This window comes from Macrotis lagotis, chromosome 1 (assembly GCF_037893015.1).
Source record: "Macrotis lagotis isolate mMagLag1 chromosome 1, bilby.v1.9.chrom.fasta, whole genome shotgun sequence".
In the NCBI taxonomy this organism is placed as follows: domain Eukaryota; kingdom Metazoa; phylum Chordata; class Mammalia; order Peramelemorphia; family Peramelidae; genus Macrotis; species Macrotis lagotis.
The window spans coordinates 794465309-794487283 of NC_133658.1; the positions used below are offsets into that span (position 1 = coordinate 794465309).

Below are 21975 nucleotides of genomic sequence, written 5' to 3' on the forward strand. Positions count from 1 at the left end.
TCAAAAATCAATTACAGAGCAGCATTCCAAGCCCAAGAGGAGAAGGCTGCAGATGGGACTGACAAAGACATGTTTCCCTCACCACCAGGCTTGTTTCAAAATCCTACTGCCCTCTTCAGGCTTCAAAAGATTCCATCACCTCTCTGACTGACATCAAGACCACCTCACTGCCTCTGGGTGAGGTGGCCTTTCCCATGGACAGATGGCAGAAGTTGCAGAGGAATCTGGGCAGGAACCCCTATGTTAATAGTTTCTAGGTGACACAATAGAGCGTGAGCCCAAAGTCAAGAAGACTTGAGTTCAAATCCAGATTTATTCACTAGCTATGTGATTCTGGACAAAATTAGCACAGTAGAAAATTGATACATACTTTGATGCATCTCAGCTTCAGAGGCTGCATCGAAGACACAATCAATCATCTGCAAACAAAACACCATGCACCAGCACTACTTTCACTTTGGCTTGGCTTGTAGCCTTTTCAAGTTGAAGAATTTACCATCAGTGCAGAAGCTGACCTTGATGTTGTGTTTATCCTCATTTAAGGCCTTTGACAACATTATTGAAAACTCATGTTAAAAAGCATGGAAATAATCACACCGCCTTATTTTAGGCCATTGGTGAATAGGAAAGTGAGAGTATCATCCATTTATCCAGAAGCCTGGCAAGCATGAAACTGAAGTTTAATGCTGGTGAACTTCTCCAGGCAGCAAAATTTTGACATGATTTTTCCATAAACCCTCATGATTGACAGTATCAAAAACCTGGTCACATCTACAAATTGGCATACAGATATCTGTTCTGATCTTGGTATTTCTTGCCTGAAATAACTCAAAGGGCAAGGGCTCACATGGTGGTCAGAAAAACAATACAAGGAAATCTAAGATCTCTCTTAAGAACTTTAAAACTGATTGCAGGGGCAGCTAGGTGGCGTAGTGGATAAAGCACTGGCCCTGGAGTCAGGAGTGCCTGGGTTCAAATCCGGTCTCAGACACTTAATAATTACCTAGCTGTTCGGCCTTGGGCAAGCCACTTAACCCTGTTTGCCTTGCAAAAACCTAAAAAAAAAAACTGATTGCATATCAGGGGAGACTTGGCACAGTATGGTGAGCCCTCATCAGAGAGAGTGCTGGGCTCTATAAGCAAAGCAGAACTGAAGCAGCTCAAAAGAAACACTAGATGTGCAAATTTGAAGAATCTACCCCAAATGTTCACATGAACTATTTGTGTTCTGACCTATAGTAGAACATTCTTGGCTCTGATCAGCCACAATTGGACACTGTAACTTGATTCTAACCTAATCTGAGAATGAAAAATAAGATATTTAACCTGTTTGCCTCAGTTTCCTCATCTGTAAAATGGAGATAATTACAGCATCTATCTCCCAGTGTTTTAAGGATCAAATGAAATGATATTTATAATAACTGCAAATAAGCATAAATTTGTAATAATTTTTTTAAATGTAATAACTTGAAATAATAGTTATAAAATATTTGACATATTTTAAACACTATATGAATATTAGCCATTACATAGAAACTTTAAGATTTGTGATGTGCTTTGTATATGGTCTCTCATTTGTTCCTCACAACAACCCTGGGAAAGGGAGTTCTGATCATTAGACCCAGTTTACAGATGAGGAAACTAGTTAAATTTAAATTAAATTAATTGAGATTAAGCAAATGCAAGTTGTCATACTACTAAAGTCTATAAAATTAGGATTCCCCCCCACACACACACCCATACAACTTTCATATATATTCCCGTCTACTATAATCCAAATTCAAGACTAGAGAAACTCAGAGGAAAAGAAAAAAGCACAGCAATTCCAGTGGAACTTGCTGATCACAACTCTTCTTCTAGCTGATCTAGCCCCCTTCATCCCCAGTCCCTAGATCCAAAAATGCTTTCTTTTCTATGAATTCCAGCATGCTTGGTTTATACCTCTCAAGTCACTATCTCACACTGGCTTCTATAATAGTCATTGGTAAGTAATTCTTATTTTTCTACTAGATTGTAAGCTCCTTGAGGAAAGCGACTTCCCTCCTCCTCAAGAAGCAGGACTAGGTCTTAAAACTTTATATTCAGCACCTAGAATATTGTTTTGCAAATAGTAGGTACTTACTGATTGAATGAATTAATGACAAGTCATTGACTCAAGTCCATCCTGCACAACCTTGCAGCTACAAACATAGACCCCCAAATATCACTCCATTTCTTACCTAATAAAACCCAGGCCTTGGTATGAATTACTGCCACAATCCCCTCTACAGCCCAAAGTAATATCGATTCATCCTAACGTCCACAGCCAGGCTAACCTTGTTTGCTTGGAGTCAGTATAATTTGACATCATGCTTTAATGAACAGATGATGTATGTTTCAATATACACAACAAGAAAAGTGATAGGAATCTCAGCTAGCTAAATAGGCGACATCGCTCTGGACTGGTGGGAACTAATCCCAGGGTCCCTGAAGCAGCTGGGGCTTGCCGTGGGAAGAAGGCCTAGCCTTGGCATACATTTATGATAGAATGTGATAGGACCCTGTAGACCTACCTTTCAGTAGTCAGGGGCTAACAGAGCATCTGATTTGAATTGCACCTGGGACCCAATCCTATAGTCTTTAGCTCTTTTTTTAAAAATTTAATTTAATTATTGTCAATTAACAAGTATTTCTTTTCTCTCCCTCACCCTCCCACTCCCAATTTAAAAAATAAAGCAAAACAAAACGATTATAACAAATATGCATAGTCAAACAAAACAAATTCTAACCATTAGTTGTGGCCAAAAATGTATGTCTTATAACTGCATTTTGAGTCTATCACCTCTCTCTCAGTAGGTAGTATAACATGTTTCTCCATGAGTCCTCTGGCATTGATCAGAGTTCTTATCTTTCCAAAGTCTTTGTTTTTATACTGTTATTGCTATTGTAGAAATTGTTCTCCTGGTTCTGCTCTTCATCCTTCATATAAACCTTCTCCTTACTCTTGAATTGAATTGACCTCTTCAGTTCTGAGGTCAAATTGGACTCTAGTCATTCTTCTAGTTCTGCTTCTCAAAAGCCAAGGCTAGTATGCTCTCCAAACTCTGGCATTTGACACTCTGTTCTTTTTACAAACCCTAAGAGGTACTCTAGTGTAGCTCAAAATTTTGCATAGATATATTAGGATTTGGTTCTTCCTCTCATTCCCATCCCCTTACTTCCCTCCCCCCAACCCCAAGCACAGACATACTCTTAAGTTCAAATATAGTACTGATTTAGGAGAATGATGTCACTCTGCTTTAGGTACCACAAAAGAAAATCTGGGGTAGGAATAGTTACAGACAGAGATAGGGAGATAAAAATAAAGGAAAAAAAGAAAGAAAACACACCCAAAGGAGAATTCTTCACTGGGAAGTTCAGAGTCACAGAAAATGAGAGGGGGGAGAATTTCCACCAGACAAGGAACACTTGAGATTTTACCCTTTGTCTTGCACAAGGAGCATTGCCCTATAGATGGGCAAAATAGAAAGTTCAAATTGGAAATAGAGGTATTAGGTCAAATTTTAGCTTTGATATTTAACAGCTTTGGGACCTTAGATATAACACAATTCTCTGGGCCTCAGTTTCCTCAACTATAAAATAAGGGTGCTGGGGCGGCTAGGTGGCATAGTGGATAAAGCACGGGCCTTGGAGTCAGGAGTACCTGGGTTCAAATCCCATCTCAGACACTTAATAATTACCTAGCTGTGTGTGTGGCCTTGGGCAAGCCACTTAACCCTGTTTGCCTTACAAAAAACAAACAAACAAACAAACAAACAAACAAATAAATAAATAAATGAATGAATGAATGAATGAATGAATAAATGGATAAATAAATAAATAAATAAAGGGTGCTGAACTAGGTAACCACTGAGCTCCCTCCCCTTCCATTTCAAGAGTTATGGTTCTGTAATCTATGTGATGAGTGATTTCAGGGGTTGGAACCTTCATAGTTCCCAAGTTGGCCGTGAGGTAGCTCCCATGAGTCTTTGAGGAGACAGAAAGAGGGGTAGATAGGTGGAGGAAAGAGGTGGGGTGTCCTGATGACACAATGCTCTTTGTAGGACTTGGTCTGAGAGACCTTGGAAAAATTTCACTTTCCCTCTCTGGGTCTGAGTTTCCTCGTTTGTAAAATGAGAGGGTTAGATTAGGTGATTGTTCTCCAAGGTCCTTTTCAGCTTTAAAGCTATCACTATATAAACTCTTAAAAATCTTTTGCTCATCTTCTCAAAGAGATTGAGTAGGGTACAAAAATAGTTATATTGCAAAGTTAAAGAAAGCAATGCCAAGGGAACATTAAGAAGTATGAGAATTAGAGGAGGGGAGACTAAGAGATGAAGGAAGAGAGGGACATGCAGAGAAACAGAGGGAGAGAGTCAGAGAAACAGGAGAGACATAGAGACAAAATCACAGACAAAATCACAGGAGAGAAATAGCAGGGGAGGGGCAGTGTGACAGTGAATAGAATGCCAACCCTGGAATCAGGAAGATCTCAGTTCAAATTTTACCTCAGATACTGATGATTTCTAGCAAATCACTTAACCCCCAGCCTCACCAAAAGAAAAAAAAATAGCAAGGAGAGAGAGAGGAAGGAGGGGAAAAGAGAGAAAAAGAAAAGAGGAAAGAGAAGAAGGGAGGAAGGGAGGAAAGGAGGAAAGGGGGAAGGGGTGCAAATGAACTGCACCAGCAAAAAAGTAGTAAGGAAAGACAAGATTGGTGAATATCCTCAAATAGGGGAACAAAAAAATAAAGAATTGTAGGGATTTATAATAGAACATGGGATTTTTGAGGCTGATTAATGGGTTTTCATTTAATTTTTTTCATTTAGTGGGTTTCATTTAATATTTTTGTCCTTATTCTCTCAATGAAACTTTCTTTTAAATGGGGTAGGTACTGGGGAAGCTAGGTGGCACAGTGGATAGAGCACCAGCCCTGGAGTCAGGAGTACCTGAGTTCAAATCCGGCCTCAGACACAATAATTACCTAGCTGTGTGGCCTTGGGCAAGCCACTTAACCCCATTTGCCTTGCAAAAACCTAAAAATAAATAAATGGGGTAGGTACCAAAAAGGAGGAAAAGTCCTCTGTGTACTATGTGACAGGCAGCACGATATATTATTCCCAAGTGTTTTGAGCAACAGTGTCTGAACCAGAGAAAGATGGGAACTACTTCCTTTTTTGTCATGGGGTCCCTAACATCACAATAGATACTCAGTAAAATTGGTCCAATGGAAAGAGTCCTTTCCATCTATATGACCTTGGACAAGTAGTTTACCCTCCCTTGACCTTAGCTTTCTAAGAATAAGGGGGAGGTCCCTGATTCAAGCTCTAGATCTAGGACTCAGAAATAATATGAATTGAGAAAGTTCCACCAGGGGCCATAAGAGTCTTAGAAGAAGAGATTATCTATCAGTCTCTTAAACTTCCTCATTTAAAGTATCTTGCCTTCCCCTCCCAAACACATATGCATGTCCCCTATTCCTCACCAACCAAACCCATTTGAATTAGAAAGCTGGTCTTCACAGTCACCATCCTTGAATAAAAAGGCACTTTTTTATAGATACTTCCTCTGCCCTTTCCCAACTTCAGAACACAATCTTTTCCCCAGGATACAGAATCAGCACTCAGAATTGAAAAGGACTTCAAAGACCATTTGAACCAATCCATACCTGAATGGGAATTTCTTCTGTATTATTCCCAAAAAGATCTCTGATGAAGGAGCCCCAGAGAGAGTTAATTCCATATCTATATGGCTCTATTAACCAATTATATCTTACATTGAGTCAACTTCTGCTTTTCAGCTTAGTCCTGCCCTCTGAAATCAAACAGAACCAGGGCATTCCTTCTTTTCCTTGAGAGTCTTTCAAATACTTAAAGAGAATTATCATTTTCACCTAGACTCTTCTCTTCTCCAGTCTAAACACACCTGTGTTCCAAGTATTTGAAAGGCTTTGAATCTAACTGATTGGACCATTGTTATATCCATTTTCATTCATCTTTTACATATGAATTGTTTGAGAGACTTAAAAGCATAGATCTAGAGCTGGAAGGAACTTCAGATGACATCTAGTCCCATCCCCTCATCCTACAAATGAGGAAACTGAGGTTCTAGAGGTGAAGTGATTTGCCCGAGGTCACATAGATAGTAAACATCATAGGCAGGATTTGAACCTGAGTTCTCTGAATCCAGAGTCAATTCTCTTTTAGCAATGAAATACATCAAATGCTTTCTCTAACTATGCATATAAGCATCACCTTGATCTACCAATCAAGTCCAGGAAGGATCAATGATATTATCATCGTGGAAAACTCCCAGCATGAGAATTCCCTCTTACAAGTCAGATCATAATTACCTTTAGGTCTCAAGCTTAGTAGCTGCTCCAGGTGCCACTGAAGGCACATAGAAGCTAAACAGACATGTTTTGATCAATGTATATAGCATGGAAACAATCAAAGATTATCAGACTGCTTTCTGTGGGAGGAGGGTAGGGAAGGAAGGGGGGGGATTGTAACATTCAAAATATTACAAAAAATGATAGGTAAAAACTACTATTATAAATAATTGAAAAAACAAATAAAATATCTATTAAAAAAAAGAAGTTAAATTGACATAACCCAACATTACACAGTAATTATCAGAAGTAAGAGTTGAGCTCAGGTCTTCCTGAATTCAAGATCACCATTCTATCAGTTACACAACACTATCTCTATCTCTGTGTCAGTCTAGAAACCCCATTAGGAAAAAAGAGAGAGAAAGAAAAAGGTTACTCTGAGATGACCTGTTCTTGATGAAGCCAAGCTGTCATTTTTCTCATCACCACTCCATTTCCTGAGTGTTCATTAATCATCCATATACAGTCTACATTCTATAGAGCCCTCTTCTTGTTCTGGGTGACCTGAATTAGGATACTGGTCAGGCTCTGCTAGGTACCCTTGTCCTAAAACAGATAATTTTTAAATATTTTATTTATTTTTTTAACCATAAGCTTTCCACAATCATTTTTAATAAGGCTTTGAGTTTTGAGTTTTTCTTGCTCCCTCCCTTCCCTCCTGCCTCCCCCTGAAAAAAGAGCAATCTAATATCAGCTAATTTCCTAATATTTAAAAAAAAACTCATCTCTCCTCCAAATACCTCTTCTTTTGGTCACCCATGTTCACAATATCACAATCATTCTCAACTCTACCTCTTCCTCATGTCTAATCAGTTATCAAATCTTATCAATATTACACCCCCCCCCCCATCTATCTACCTGTTCTAACTCATACAGCTTCTCCAGAGGTCAAGTCTTCATCATTATTTACCAATTCTATGGCAATAGCTTCCTATTTGGTCTTTCTGCCTCTGGTCTCTCTCCACTCCTTCAATACAGATCTGGTCATACTGACTCTTCATTCAAGAATTTTCATTGTCTCTCTGCCTTTAGCAGGCCTCTCAGCTTAGTATTTATATCCATACTAAACTTTACTGTGGTTTCAACCTGCCACTCCTATCCTCATATTATTCTCTTTGACACACCATTCCAGTCAAATTGTTTTCTGTCCACTCCTTCTACCTCTTGCCTTTGCACAAATGATCCTTGACTCCATACCTACTTCTGAAACCTTTTAGAATGCTTTCAAAGCATAGCTCAGGATCACCTCCACTTGAAACTTTTACAGAATACCATCATCTTTATTGATTAGCACTCTCTTCCTCTTGAATTTGCTTTATTACTTTGATTGTATTTTACCTTTCCTCATCTCTGCATGTTATATACCACCCATTAAAATGTAAGCTCACTGAGGGAGATCTATTTCATTTTATGCTTTTGTATATCCTGTCCAAGTCCTTATGCTTAATAAATATTTGTTGAATTGAATTCAATAAAAAATTATGATACTTTTCTGACATTGTGCTTAAATCATGTCCCCTTGGACTGAGGTCTGTAAAACCTAAGTCTGAACCCAGATGCAGACATTTATTAGCTATGTGACTTTAGACAAATCACTTTAATCTCTGTTTGCCTCAGTTTCCTCAACTGTAAAATGATAATAGTAACACCTACTTCTCAAGTTATTGCGAAAATCCATATATGTTCATTGCCTGACTCATATATACAAAGCTTATTCCCTTTCCTTTCCATTCATCACACTAAATACATCATTATTTTTGCTGTTTAGTCATGTCTCTTCTCATGACCCCATTGGAGTTTTCTTGCAAGGATACTGGAATAATTTGCCATTTCCTTCTCCACCTCATTTTATATATGAGGAAACTGGGCAAATACAGTAAGTGTCTTTCCCAGGGTTGTATCTGAGAACAAATTTTGACTCAGGTCTTCCTACCTCCAAGCCAGTACTCTACCCACTGGGCCACCTAGCTGCCCAAACTAGATCAGAGTGCAAAAACAATACAAACTATTATGTATAACCAGTTTCATACAAAGAAACCGCCTCCCTACATAGAATTATCCCTGCCTCCAAAAGTTTCCTGGCTAGGACTCCTTAGAGATAATTACTGCTTGACACACCAAACTTGGGAGAGAGATTTGACATCTGGAACTAGTGATATTCCTGTTCCCAGACTTGCAACTGCCTTCTCCACAGCAAGCTGTCTTTCTTCTTCAACTACAGAGTATTAGGAGACTATAAGTGGACATGATATTATCATTACCATCATCTATAAAACTTTTATTGAGCACCTACTATGTTCAAGTTATAATGCTTGGTGTGGGATTTGATTCCCAAGTTCCCACAGATACCATGAAAGGTCTGTGAGTCCTGCTTTATGGTAGAATTTCAAAAAATTATTAATCAATGTAGATGAACCACTGGCAAACCTTGTTTCCATTTTCTTGACTAAAGCAAAATCATCAACATGCTTTGTTTATTTAAGACCTATATTATAAATATGTTTACTCTTCCTCTTGCTTATAGCTTAAAGAGAAGGAAGTCTAAGGTTTCTATCTCTACTTTCAGGTTAAACTAAAAATATCTTTAAACAAAAATACTCAGCTATTTTCCTTCTTTCTCTATAGAGAAGGTTTGAATATAAACTTATAGTGGGAGTTACAGGGGATCAACAGAAGGCATGAGAAGAATCAGCTCTTCTTAGGCTGGTGCTTCACATCTGTCTGAGAGTTGCACTGCTTATCCCCAGATGGAACAAGTAGCAAAGAGAATTTGAGTAGGGATGTAGAAACTAGACTATACTCTATCTTCTCCTGTGTCAGACCTTTGTAGCAGAGTTTCATGATTTGGTTTGAAATTTTCTGCATCTCCAGAGCAAGAGACATCTCCTTAATGGAATTTTCAAATTTATCACAAAGCTCAAATATATTTTTGATGATCGAATACACTATTGTTCCCTTCTATCAAGCTTTAGTGTTCCTATTTCCATACCTCTCCTGATTCATAATATGATGCACCACATGAGTTGCTGCAGCATCTTAATTGTCTGTGGCCTGATGCTAATTTCTTTGGAGATCCAGGGGAGACATGTTGCAGTGATACAGAAAGGACTATGTCCTTGAGGATCCTTCAGACTGAGCTTTTTCCACTGATCCTTGAGAGTCCCTGTCTTGAACAACCTTTTGGATTGAGGAACGTCTGAGGTATGGGAAAAAGATGCTGAGAAGTTCTGGAATGGCCTGGTTGCTTGACAGCATTGATCTAGGGGTTGAGATCTCCTTAAATGTTCCACTTTCCAACTCTGCACTGACCACAGTGGGGAGCTGGTGAGTCATTACCCTGGAGCATATAGGAGACTATTAGTCAATCCATTCTTTCATTAGGATTTCTGTCCTCATTGCCTTCCTTGGTTACCAAGAGGCACTACCCAGGGATTGCTCTACTGGGGGCCAGGAAACACTGCCCTGAATGTATTTATTTAAAAGCTTTCTCACCAGAAACCAGACCCTGGAGGGCCCTATTTCTCAGTGGTGAATCACCAAATGCTTCTGTTTACTGTTATCTCACGCCTGGCTCTGCATCCCTTCTCTTTTCAAAGTCAGTTTGCAAAGCTATCATTTAATACTTTGGTTTCAACTTTGTGATACTAATATTCAAGAAAGACTTACTTTCAGAACTGAATAGGCCCCCAAAGTATGTCAGTCTGATGTCCTGGGCTCCTTTTCTTTCTTCTTCTCTCAAAGGAATTTGCCCTGAAGCAGTTGTTTTTGTTTTTGTTGGGGGAGGGGGGGCTTTGTTTTGTTTTTATTTTTAAGGATTGAGTGACTAGTCAACTGGGAAGTTAAGTGGATGTTCCTGTACAAACCAGAAGAGAGTATTGACTGTCCAACTTCCTGAATTCAGGCCTCAAAGTATCTAGATAACCTTCACATGCCAGGGGAGAACTTTCTGGAACCCTCCCTTCATCCTGATTTCTTCCCCCACTTTTCCTCCATATACCACACACACACACACACACACACACACACACACCACATACACAGAAATATACCTTTTCTTTTTTTTTACACTCAAAGAAAGCTAAAAAAATGCTTCATCCTAGGTCACCATTTACAGTTTTAACTCCTTTTTCTCAAGTCCTTAAGTCTCAAGTCCATTAAACTAGAAAGGATTTTGATAACTGAGTTTCAATATAAATGGTTTCCTTCATAATCCTGTATGTTTTATTTTATTTTATGCAAAAAAGCAACAAACAGCAGGAGCCTGAGCAAAGTACCCTCATGATATTAAAAAAAAAAAGTTAAGAACCTCAGATCTAGATCATTCAGTCTGATCTCCTGAATGGAATTAACCAGTCTCCAGGACATTCTCTTTGCTTTCTCAAGGACTTTACTACCTGACTCAGAGTTTGTCTCTTCAACCCTAGCCCAACCTACATACACATACTTGGGTTCTTAAATATAGCATTGGTGTTCCCTCAAACAAACTGGTTTCTATGTTCATAAACCCCCTCAACTCCAACAACCTACAGCTTCATTCCACATCTAGGCTGGAGTTGGGGGTTGAGGGCTAAGATAAAATAGAAAGAACATTATCTATGGAGTCAGAGGTCCAGGGTTCAAATCCTGGTTCAGATGTTGCTACTTATGTGAATTCAGACAAACCAAAAACTTCCCTGGATCCCAATTTCCCATCTGCAAAGAGAGGGGGGTTGAACCAGATTACCTCTGTGGTCTCTTTCTCTTTTCTAGATATGAACCCATATTATAGGGACTAACATAGCTTAGTTCTCGTGCTTACCTATAACTGTGCTATTGCTGTAATACTGAACTCTGAAATACCCCTCTCTAATTATTCCTTTTCCTTAAACTCCTCCTTCTACCCAGAACTTCATAACCATATTGTCTCTTTCATACAATCTCCAGTCTTTTCTTTTATGCCTATTCTGCCAGTCTATTGCCCCTCATTTTCCTCTCTTAAAAATATTAAACCTTATAGTTAATCAACACACCTCTACCTTGTCCTCTATCCTTGATTCCCTTACTCCCTTGTTCTAATGTCATTCATGCTCTGACAATTTTTCAACCCTGGATAACTCCCAACATTTACTGACTCTACTTATGCTCTTGAGTGACATTTAGGCCCTGGAGAAAGTCATCCAAGGCTGAGGCTTGGCAGAGCAAAATTGGCATAAGGACAAAGGTCAAGGGATTCAAAAGAAGAGGAAACAAGACTATGATTTGTGGCTGGTAAGAAGTGGGAAAAAATTTGTCCCAGTCTTAAATTTTCTCCATCAAGCCCATCCTTTTCATTTGTATTGAATGGAGAAGATAAGCAAGGTTCAAAGTCATTTCCTCACCAACTTTCACTCATCTCCTCTTTTTGAGGAAGTAGATAACAGGTAATAATAGTCTCCTTAGCCAGGAGGAATTTAAAAATTAAACAACCATGAATTAAAATTATTTTCTAACAATAAGTCAGATATAAGTTGAATTGAGTCAGTGAACAGTAAAAAAGAAGGGAGTTAAAATGAAGAAGATATAATATTTGCCTAGGTATCTATTGATCTCTGTGAAGAACATGGCAAAGGGAAAGATCTTCATAGTTATTAGCTGAGGAGGTTGACTGAGGAGAGCTGTAGCCCTCTTTTACCAGGAAGAGGCTTATTAACTACAGTCTCCCCAGTGGAGAGTGAACATAAAATCATAATAACTTTAGTGAAGTAACTTCAGCAGAAGGTTAAAAAATACTATAACCCTCCTTTAAAGTGAAGTACCTTATTCATGGAACAGCAAGGAGGTCAGTGTCATTATAACAAGGAGAATGAGATAGCTTTTTCCACCTTCAGTACTGTTACAAAGACAGAAACATTTGAGGATAAGAGCCAAGACATCTTCTTCCCTAGAAAACAAAAATCAGAAGATGTCTCATCACCTCCACAGAATGGAAGAATTTTACTCTCCCTCGTCATCATTCTTTATTATGTTTTCTCTTCCTGGCCCATGAATTGCAAACTTCATGAGAACAAGTTCTGTGTCTCTAATGTCTAGGAAATACCATGTATCCAAATGGTACTTAATAAATACAGCTTCATCACCCAACTTTTCTGGAGAGCAATTTGGAATTATGCCCAAAGGGCAACAAAAAGGTGCATATCCTTTGATCCAGCAATACCACTACTGAGTCTATACCTGAAGAAATGATGTAAAAGGGTAAAACCATCACTTGTACAAAAATATTCATAGCAGCCCTGTTTGTGGTGGCAAAGAATGGGAAATTAAGTGACTGTCCTTCAATTGAGGAATGGCTTAACAAACAGTGGTATATGTATATCATGGAAAACTTTTGTTCTATTAGAAACCAGGAGGGAAGGGAATTCAGGGAAGCCTGGAAGGATTTGCATGAACTGATACTAAGGAAGTTCAGCAGAACAAGAAGAACATTATACACCCTAACAGCAACATGGGAGTGATGATCAACCTTGATGGGCTTGTTCATTCCATCAGTGCAACAATCAGGCATAATTTTGGGCTCTCTGCTATGGAGAATACCATCTGTATCCAGAGAAAGAATTGTGGAGTTTGAACAAAGATCAAAGACTATTACCTTTAATTTAGGAAAAAAAACCTGTTATCTTATTCTGTAATTTTGCTATCTCTTATACTTTATTTTTCTTCCTTAAGAATATGATTTCTCTGGGCAGCTAGGTGGCGTAGTGGATAAAGCACCGGCCCTGGAGTCAGGAGTATCTGGGCTCAAATCCGGTCTCAGACACTTAATAATTACCTAGCTGTTCGGCCTTGGGCAAGCCACTTAACCCTGTTTGCCTTGCAAAAAACCTAAAAAAAAAAAAAAAAAATATGATTTCTGTCTTATCACATTCAACTTAGATCAATGTATACCATGGAAACAATGTAAAGACTAACAGACTGCCTTCTTGGGGGGGGGGGGGGGGGGGAGCAAGATTAGGGAAAAAAATTGTTAAACTCAAAATAAATAAAAGAAAAGGCTGTCCTTTAAAAATAAACAAATCAATAAATAAATAGATACAGGTTCAACCATGTCACCTCTCTATTCAATAAACTCTAGTGTCTTCCTATCACCTCCAAGATTTAGTATAAAATCCTCTGTTTTGTTCAAAGTCTTGCATAACCTAACTCCCCACTCTAAGGCTTACTTTTTGAGCTGTCATATCTTATCTTACCCCTCACCCTTTCTACTACCACATTCCTCCATCACATTCTCTTTGATAAAATGACACTGGCTCCCTTATTGCTCCATGAGCAAGATATTCCATCTCTCAGTCCATTTTTCTGTGACTGTCCCTCATGCCTGAAATGGTATCCCTCCTTATCTCTACCACTGGACTTCTCTGATTTTCTTCAAGTCCCAAATAAAATCCCATCTTCTACAGGAACATTTTTTGCTTCTTTTTATATTCTCAGTACAGAATAGTGCCTGGCACAGAATAAGCATATAATAATGCTTAGTGACCGATAGACTAAAATATGGGAAATCATGAAGTAATATAGTGTTAAATGAATGACTAAATGTTGAATGAATAAATAAACCTTTTTAAGTGTATGTAATACTTAGAGACATCAGAGATTCTTTCTTTCATGCTTTCTTTCTTTTTTGCAAGACAATTGTGATAAAGTTACTTGCCTAGAGTCACAGAGGATTATTTCAACAAGTACTTGCTAGGTATCCCTTCTACAAGATACCTAGTTAGTTTCTTGGGATAGGGTAGGGGCATGGCTTGGTCTATAAAGGATCCTGGAATTCTAGAATATTCACACAAAAGTAAGAGGATGGTATTTCTGCATCATATATCAAGCTACTAGATTCAGAATAAAAGATCTCTGGGGTCTCTGAGAACTATTTAATCTCTTTCTTCCCTCCTCTGCTTCCTGGAGCCAAAACTATACTTCCAGGGTATTTCTAAGGATCAATAATAATGATGGTGACCTCTGGTTGCTTCTGCACCTTCAGGGAGCTTAATCTGATCTTGCATTGAGCTCATTGTTCCTCTCTTTTTACATGTGTAGGGGACAGCTCCTCCCTTAGTGCTGCCTAAACAAGAAATAATCATGCTTCAAGTCCCCAGAACAATATCACCCTCCCTTTGGAAGGCAGCCCTGCCATTCTCTGATTTCTACTTAGAAATAGGGGTGATGGTGATGGAGGTGGGATTGGAGAAGGGGTCCAACTTGAACTTTTCCCTTTTGATCTAAGAGGCTCTTTGTTGCTGTCTCTCTGTGTAAGGATTGGGGCAGATCCAGAGAAATGAGTAATATACAATGCTATGGAAACAATTGTAATCTGAAAGGTAGTGGATTATGGCTCCAGGTATGGAGTAATGAGGATGAAGAACCCAAGCTGGCAAACCCTGACAAGAGAAGCTGACAAGTCACTTAGGCTCCAAGTTTAGAGCCACGTGTCAGTACTAAAGACAGCAGAGACAGGTGTTGTCAATTGTGAAGTGTCAATGTCACAGGGGAGGACATATTTTCTTTGAAAACAAGCCCAACAACCACCTCACCATATAGTTTGTGAACCTGAAATTCAGCATTGAGTTGTGCAGAGGAGGAGGAAACCTGAAGAAGAAAAGAGGGGAAAAGGGGGAAATAGCCAAGAGGGATGCCCAACAACTGGTCTCATTGTTGCTGGGAAGATAGGAATAGAACAAGTGAAGGGGTAAAGGAAAAGTAGAATCCTGGTAACAGAGGACCTGGACCCAGTGAAGCTAACTCAGACTTTATAAATAGGTCAGAGGTAAGAAAGGTTTAGGATGATCCCATCATCACTGTTTATTCAGTCTGACAAAGTGGGAGGAAAATAACAGTTGATGTACATCAACAGAATGATGTTTATGATGGTGGTCATAGCAACTCACATACATATGTTGTCAGGGGTTCTTAACCATGATCTTTTTGAAAATAAATGGGTAATAATATTTCAGTATTATTGGGTTCCTTTATAATTTCATGGATTTTATTTTATGGATTTTAAACCAGTCTATAAAGAACTTTATCAGTTTGGAAAGTTCATAATAATGAAAAAGCAGATAGGCAGGTAGTACTGATAGCAACAGCAGCAGCAGCAGTAGTTGTAATAGCAATAATAATAATGATGATGGCAATAGCTAGTATTTATATAGATCAGGCAATTATTACAATTATTATCTCATTTAATCCTCACAACCACTCAGGGATGTAGGTGTTATTATTCCCATCTTATAATTGAGAAAACTGAGGTAAACAGAGGCTGAGTGACCCAAGGTCACTTAACTTCTAAAGGTTAAGAATTTCTTCTTTATAGTACAAAGTACCTTCAAGAATATTATTTCATTTGATCTTTATAATAACCCTGGGAGTGAGGCTTCTCACAGATGAGGCAAGTGTGGCTAATCAGAGAGAAGAGATGATTAGTCCAGGGTCACCATATCTAGTAGACAATGGAATTAAGACTCAAATTCAGCTTTTCTTCCCTTTAAGTCAATAGCCCTTAGGTTAATTCCAAGGCATCAATCAATTCATCCAGTATATATTGGGTACCTATGCCCAATAGAAGGTGATGCAGAGTAACCTAAGACTACTTTCAAGGATCTTACAATCTAGCAGGCAAATAAAACATAAATCAATAGAAAAGAATTAAGTCTGAGGAGGAAGGTGGTAGTTTAGTTCAGCAAAGAATTCAGGGTAGCTAGACTTAGGAAGAAATACTTGTGATCACATATGCCCTGCATTTGAAAAGCTTGAAAAATCTGATAACCAAATTAGATAGCGTGGTCAGGGGAGCTAAAAGTAGTTAAGATTATGGGCTAGCATCCCCCCCCCCCCCCCATTTACAAAGTTTACTGAACAAAGAGACCGAATGACTGAAAAGAACTTAAACAGTCAAAATGACTTCACCCTCCTCAGTCCTGTAGAGTCGAGGATACTTTAGCTATTTGACAAACTATAGAGAAAAAGAAGACAAACAACCCATGTCCCCATCTTTCAACTGGAGTCTTCCTTCTTCACTGCCCCCCCACCTGCCTTGCAACAGCAGGATGCAGTCCTGATAACCATATCTCTCCTGGTAGAAATAACCTTTGCCATGATTAATTATCAAGGAGAGAGAGAGAGAGAGAGAGAGAGAGAGAGAGAGAGAGAGAGAGAGCCAGCCATTTTGGTGACTCTGATAGTTGATGACATCTGTAAATGGCCTCCACTCCCATCCTACCCCACCCAATATAAATAGGGGGAGGTACATTCTCCTGGCTCTTCCTGACATAGCTAATGGATATTGTGGGGGGAGGCCACATAGCAAATAGGAATCTAATCTATCGTCTCGTACATCCAAATGGAAACAGCAGGATATCCACGGCTGAGCCTCAAGCTTCTGCTGGGGACATGTAGAATGAAAATGGAAACAGATTACAGTCACTCTGATATCCAAATAACAAATAGGTATCCCGGAGAGAAATTTGTTTTATTGATGTTGGGGGAAAGATCCACTAATTTCCTTGTCTGCTCAGGCCTGCCACTCTAATTGAGGAAGGTGCTAGCTAAAAGCCAAAGGAGAAATAAAATAAGAGGAAGCACTTGGCAATTTGCAGGAGCCTATCTATGTGCACCCTCCCCTCACCCTTCTTACCCCCCTCCCCACTGTCACACAAACATACAACCCCCCACGTGCACACCCATCCACTGCTTTCTGAAATGAACTTACTGAATGACAACCCAAAGTACAGATTGAAGCTGAGCATTGATTCTGAGCAGTTCATTTTGGCAGTGGGGAGGAGGGGGTTGACAGATGTGCCTCTGAGGCTCTGAGGCAGACAAATCACACTAGAAGAATCTGCTGATGGGACTCCAGCCCAGGGCCTGGGAAACATCAGGTTTCTCTAAGTAAGAGTGAAGGCTCCATCTGGAAACCCTACAGAAGAGGATTACAAAGGCCTAAAGACCTAGGGAGTACTAGCACCTACAGCTACCTCAACCCCAATTCAGATAAAACTTCAATTCTGGGATCATAGTAAAAAGAGCACTGGATATGAAATCATCAGACCTAGGTTTGAATCTTGCCTTTGACGCCTGTGACTTGTAGGACTTGGGACAGTTCACTTAATTCCTAGGAGAATCAGTTTCCATGGCTATAATTTTGATTGGAAGATCTCAAAAGTACCTTCTATGATCCTAGGGAAGAAGGAAAGGGGACAAAATGTAATGAAACTCAGAAGAAATGTGGAGCAGCAGGGAATAAAAGGAAGGGAAGGGAAGGAAGAGAGAGAGAGAGAGGAGGAGGAGGAAGAAAATGAAGAAGGAAAGAAGAGGGGAGGGAGAGAGCAGAGGAAAGAAAAATAAAGGAAGGAAATGAAGAAAGGAAAGACAAAGGGAGTGAGAAAGAAAGTGTGTGTGTGTGTGTGTGTGTGTGTGTGTGTGTAACAGAGACAGAGAGAGAGACAGTTAAGCTCACAGTGATGTTACAGTACACTGACTATTTTATAGAAAAGGAGGTCTACAATAGATGTCTGAAGACAGTAGGGAGGAGAGGAGATTTTCGTGATACTATAAATATATTTTATAGTCTTTGGGTTTTCTTTATGACTAACCCAATAAATAATTTACTGGTCAGTAAAAGATCAAAGGAGCTGTCAAAATCGCAGCCTGGAGCAGTCGAACCTCCACTGATCATGTCTGCCAGCTTACCTCCAAGGGATGAAGTATTATTCTATGTCCTCCCAAATGGCCCAGAGCTCTATATTTGGGGAAGAATGAGGCAAAAAGATATAGGGGGTAGGATGGGCCTAGGATTCAGACTTCCTTCTAGGTAAAGTATAGATTTACCTAGAAGCCCCTGGGACAATCACCCAAAGGAAAGAAATTGGCAGTCCAGGAAGCAGGATGGAGTCAGAACAGGCCAGTAACTAGCTGAACAACTGAAACTTTGACTCCAAGTGCAAAATTTTAAAAATCACTAACATTCCTTCTACTGAGTACCACATTGTATTAGATGTTAAGGATCCAGCATATCTAATATACAATGTTACTGAAAAAAAGGACCAAAGTGAATCCCTATCCTTGAGAAGTATACAGTCTAGCCAGGAGATAGGTATGTACAAACCAGATACATGAAGATTTGAGAAAAAACTAATAGGAAATCCTGAAAAGTTTCATGTAGAAAGTATAATTTGAGCTGAGTCTGGAGGAAATCTAAGGATTCCAAGAAACAGTGATGAGGAAGAAAGGTATTCCAACATGGGGGATAGTTAGTATTAAACCTTAGAAAAAAGATATGAAAAATTATGTATGAAGAACACTAAGGTCATTTTACCGAGACTGTAAGGTGAATAATGTGTAATGTCTGGAAAGGCAAGTTGGAGCCAGGTCATGTTTGATCCTAGAGGTAATAGGGAGCCATTGAAGTTTATTGAATAGAATATGATACGTTCAGTACCTGTGCTTCAGGTCTAGCAGTTCTGTAGAGAAAGGATTGAAGTGGGGAATGACTTGAGTCAAGAAATAGTCCAAATGAGAGATAATGAAAGCTGTGTAAAAGAAGAGAGAGGGCATTGATTCAAAGGATAAGATGAAGTAGAAACAAAATTTGACAACTGGTTAGATATGTGGGTAAATGAGGGTGAGGAACTGAGGGTGGAACTGAACTGGTGAACTTGGGTACCTGGAAGATGGTGCTGCTGGCCAAAGAAATAGGGGGAAAACACCAGCTTCATTTTTGTATAGAGGATGATTACTTGTCTTAATGTCAGAAAATCTTGACTTCATACCCTGCCCTAGGCACATCCTAGTTATGTGACCCTGAATAAGTTACTTAACCTCTCTAAACCTTGAATTTCCTTACATCAAATGGGATAATTGAATCCACTTAACTCACATGGTTACTGTGAGGTTCAGGTGATATGCTACTACATATGTAAATCATTACAAATCTTCAAGTGATTTACAAGTAATAGCTTTTGTTACTGTCAATATATATTCCTTGCCCCCAAAGAAATATTACTTTTTCAAGACAACAATTCTGGCTAAAATAAAACCTGTGTGCCTAGGGCCCAGGAAGATGATTTGGTGGTCTCTGGGCTGGTAAACATCTGTGGATACCTGCAAGGCCCAATTAGCTTTTTTCATCCATTTAGCTTTATTTCATTTGGGAATGTCACACATAGCTGCAAAATTTCAAGAGACCATCAGCACCTTCCTGGCCACAAAAGTTTCCCCAAATTTCCTTTGCAATTGACTGATAAAAGAGACATATTCAAAGGCATATACTAACTTATTTCATCTCCTCTCTTCCCCTTCCCCTCTCCTACTCCACCCCCATCCTATTCCTAATGGAAGCCCAATGCTAAATGGATTGGTTGCGGGTGGACGGTTGTAGATCAGCAATATGCTATCTTCATAAGTGGCTTCCCCAGGCAGGGGTAAGAGGCATCTGCCGAGGTGCCAGCATGGATGTCAGACCGTAAATGAGATATCCAACGGCTTCATTCATTACAGTGACTCAATTCAATGCTTCATATTCAAAGTGTAGCCTGGGGTTTGAGGGGAAGGAGGGAGGAAAAGAGGAGCAGGTCACAGAGGAGGGCCTCCCTCTGCCTATAGTCAACCTTCCCTGCCAAGCAGCAAAGAGAACCAGGAACATGCCACTGGATAACCCTCTAGAGCCCTGAGGGTTGAGCTTTATTGGAAAATGGGAACCAAGGTAAGAAACAGCAGATCTACTAACTGGTCTCTTTACCTCTAAAGGAGAAGATAAATCAAGATGTACACTCATCTTTCCTATACCCAGAGTTCTGTTGTGACCTCAATTTGGGGACATAAACCACAGACCAGCACAGAACAGTTATAGAAATACAGAAATTTATTATTTCACTTGGACATGTATATTGTCGGGCACAAAGTGCTGAATCTGGACTTTGAGAGCTGGAGTTCAAGTCCTGGTTCTACTAAGTGACTAAATTCTACCCCTTACTTCTCTAGGTCATGAGAGATGAGAACTGATGAATGAATGAGATGGCCTTTACTGTTGGACCCAACTCCTACTCCTTAGACTCTGGAGGAGACAGTGGGATGGATGACTTTGCCTAGCTTTGCATTCCTGAAATCCAATTCAGGTGCATGTCAAGACAGCACCCTCGTTATGTCATTAGTCTTCAAGAACAAAGGACTAACAACAACAACAACAACTCTGTGATGCCGTGAACTTCCTTTTATCTTCTCTTTTTTTGAAAGAAAAGACACATTAAACATTAAACCACTGTCTGTAAACACTAAAATACTGTCTAAATGCCAGTTCTATTATCACAATTGTAGTCTTCATCATCATCTAAAGTCAACGTGGTAGTTCAATGCTTCACTCATAAATACTTATTGAGCAGCTATAAACAAAGCCAGTACTGGATAAGAAGAAGCAGTTGGGGGTGGGGATTAGCTATGGTTAGCAACATTTTAAATCAGTAGTTATAATAGAGTAGAAAATGATGAGTTCATAAGATATTTGGTTTTGAGATCCCATTCATGCCCTAATTGTTTTGTGACTTCCTCTGACATATGAGCATCCCTCCTGGGAGGAAAAGGATTCTCCTTTGCTAGTGAACCCTTGCCAGTTCTACAAGTGGACTCACAATCCCCTACTTCCCAGTGTAGGTGAAGCTGTCTAGAGGTTAAGTCATTCTCCAGTTACTCAATTTATGTCTGAGGAAAGACCTGTGGCCAATCAGAGACATCAAAGAAAACAATCCATTACTGAGTTCGGGTGCTGAGAATAGCATGTAAAACAAAGAGAGTCAGTTCAATGCAAAGCTTTATTGCAAGAAATGGGAAAGAGGGGTAAGAGGAGGGAGAGAAGAAGGGAGATCCACATGCACACTAGCAGAGAGTATAACTCATCCAACAGTAGTCCTGCATTGGAGAGCTTGACAGATCCATTGATCAGGAAGGGGGGAAAGATCCAGTCAGAAGGCATGCTCCTGCTGGAGGGGAGCCTGGATTCCAAAGTGCTGTTCTGAGAGTGGGGTTCTTACATTCTGATTTTGGGTGGCCACCCTAGAACTGGGTAAATTACATATCAAGGGTCAGGGCAAAATATAATTGAGGGGAAGGTTGTTTTCAGGAACTAAAAATAAGCTACTGGAAGACAAAATATTATTTGGGACACATTTATATTAACCTTAAAAATATTATTGTTGGTATTTTTCCATTGTCAGTTCTTATAGAAAGAACATACTATAAGCTCCCTTAAAGGGAGACTATCATGGTAATCTCAAAATCAATCTGAAAGCAAGCTAGAAGCGTCCATAGAGATTATCCCCTTACTGTACAAGACAGAAAGTGGCAGAGAGAGGATTAGGAACCCAGATTTTCTAATTCCAAATCCAGTACTCTTTCCACTATACCACTGTATTCTTCTTGGCAAAGAGACTGGAGTGATTTGCCATTTCATTCTCAGAGCTAATTGACTTGCCTAGGGTCATACAGCTAATAAATATTTATCTGAAGTCACATTTGAACTCAGGAAAATGAGTCTTCTGACTTCTAGTCTGGCACTTTATTCACTATGCCATT

The 21975-nt window shown here is 39.4% G+C and overlaps 1 long non-coding RNA gene across 1 annotated transcript in view; it reads left to right on the plus strand.

The window, feature by feature from the left end:
- The window catches only part of LOC141488477 (uncharacterized), a 58363-nt gene extending 37703 nt beyond the window's left edge, over positions 1-20660 (plus strand). The window contains exon 4 of the long non-coding RNA XR_012468704.1: positions 20392-20660. This is a non-coding gene — a long non-coding RNA (uncharacterized LOC141488477). The remainder of the gene's footprint in view (positions 1-20391) is intronic.
- Positions 20661-21975: the final 1315 nt, after the last annotated feature.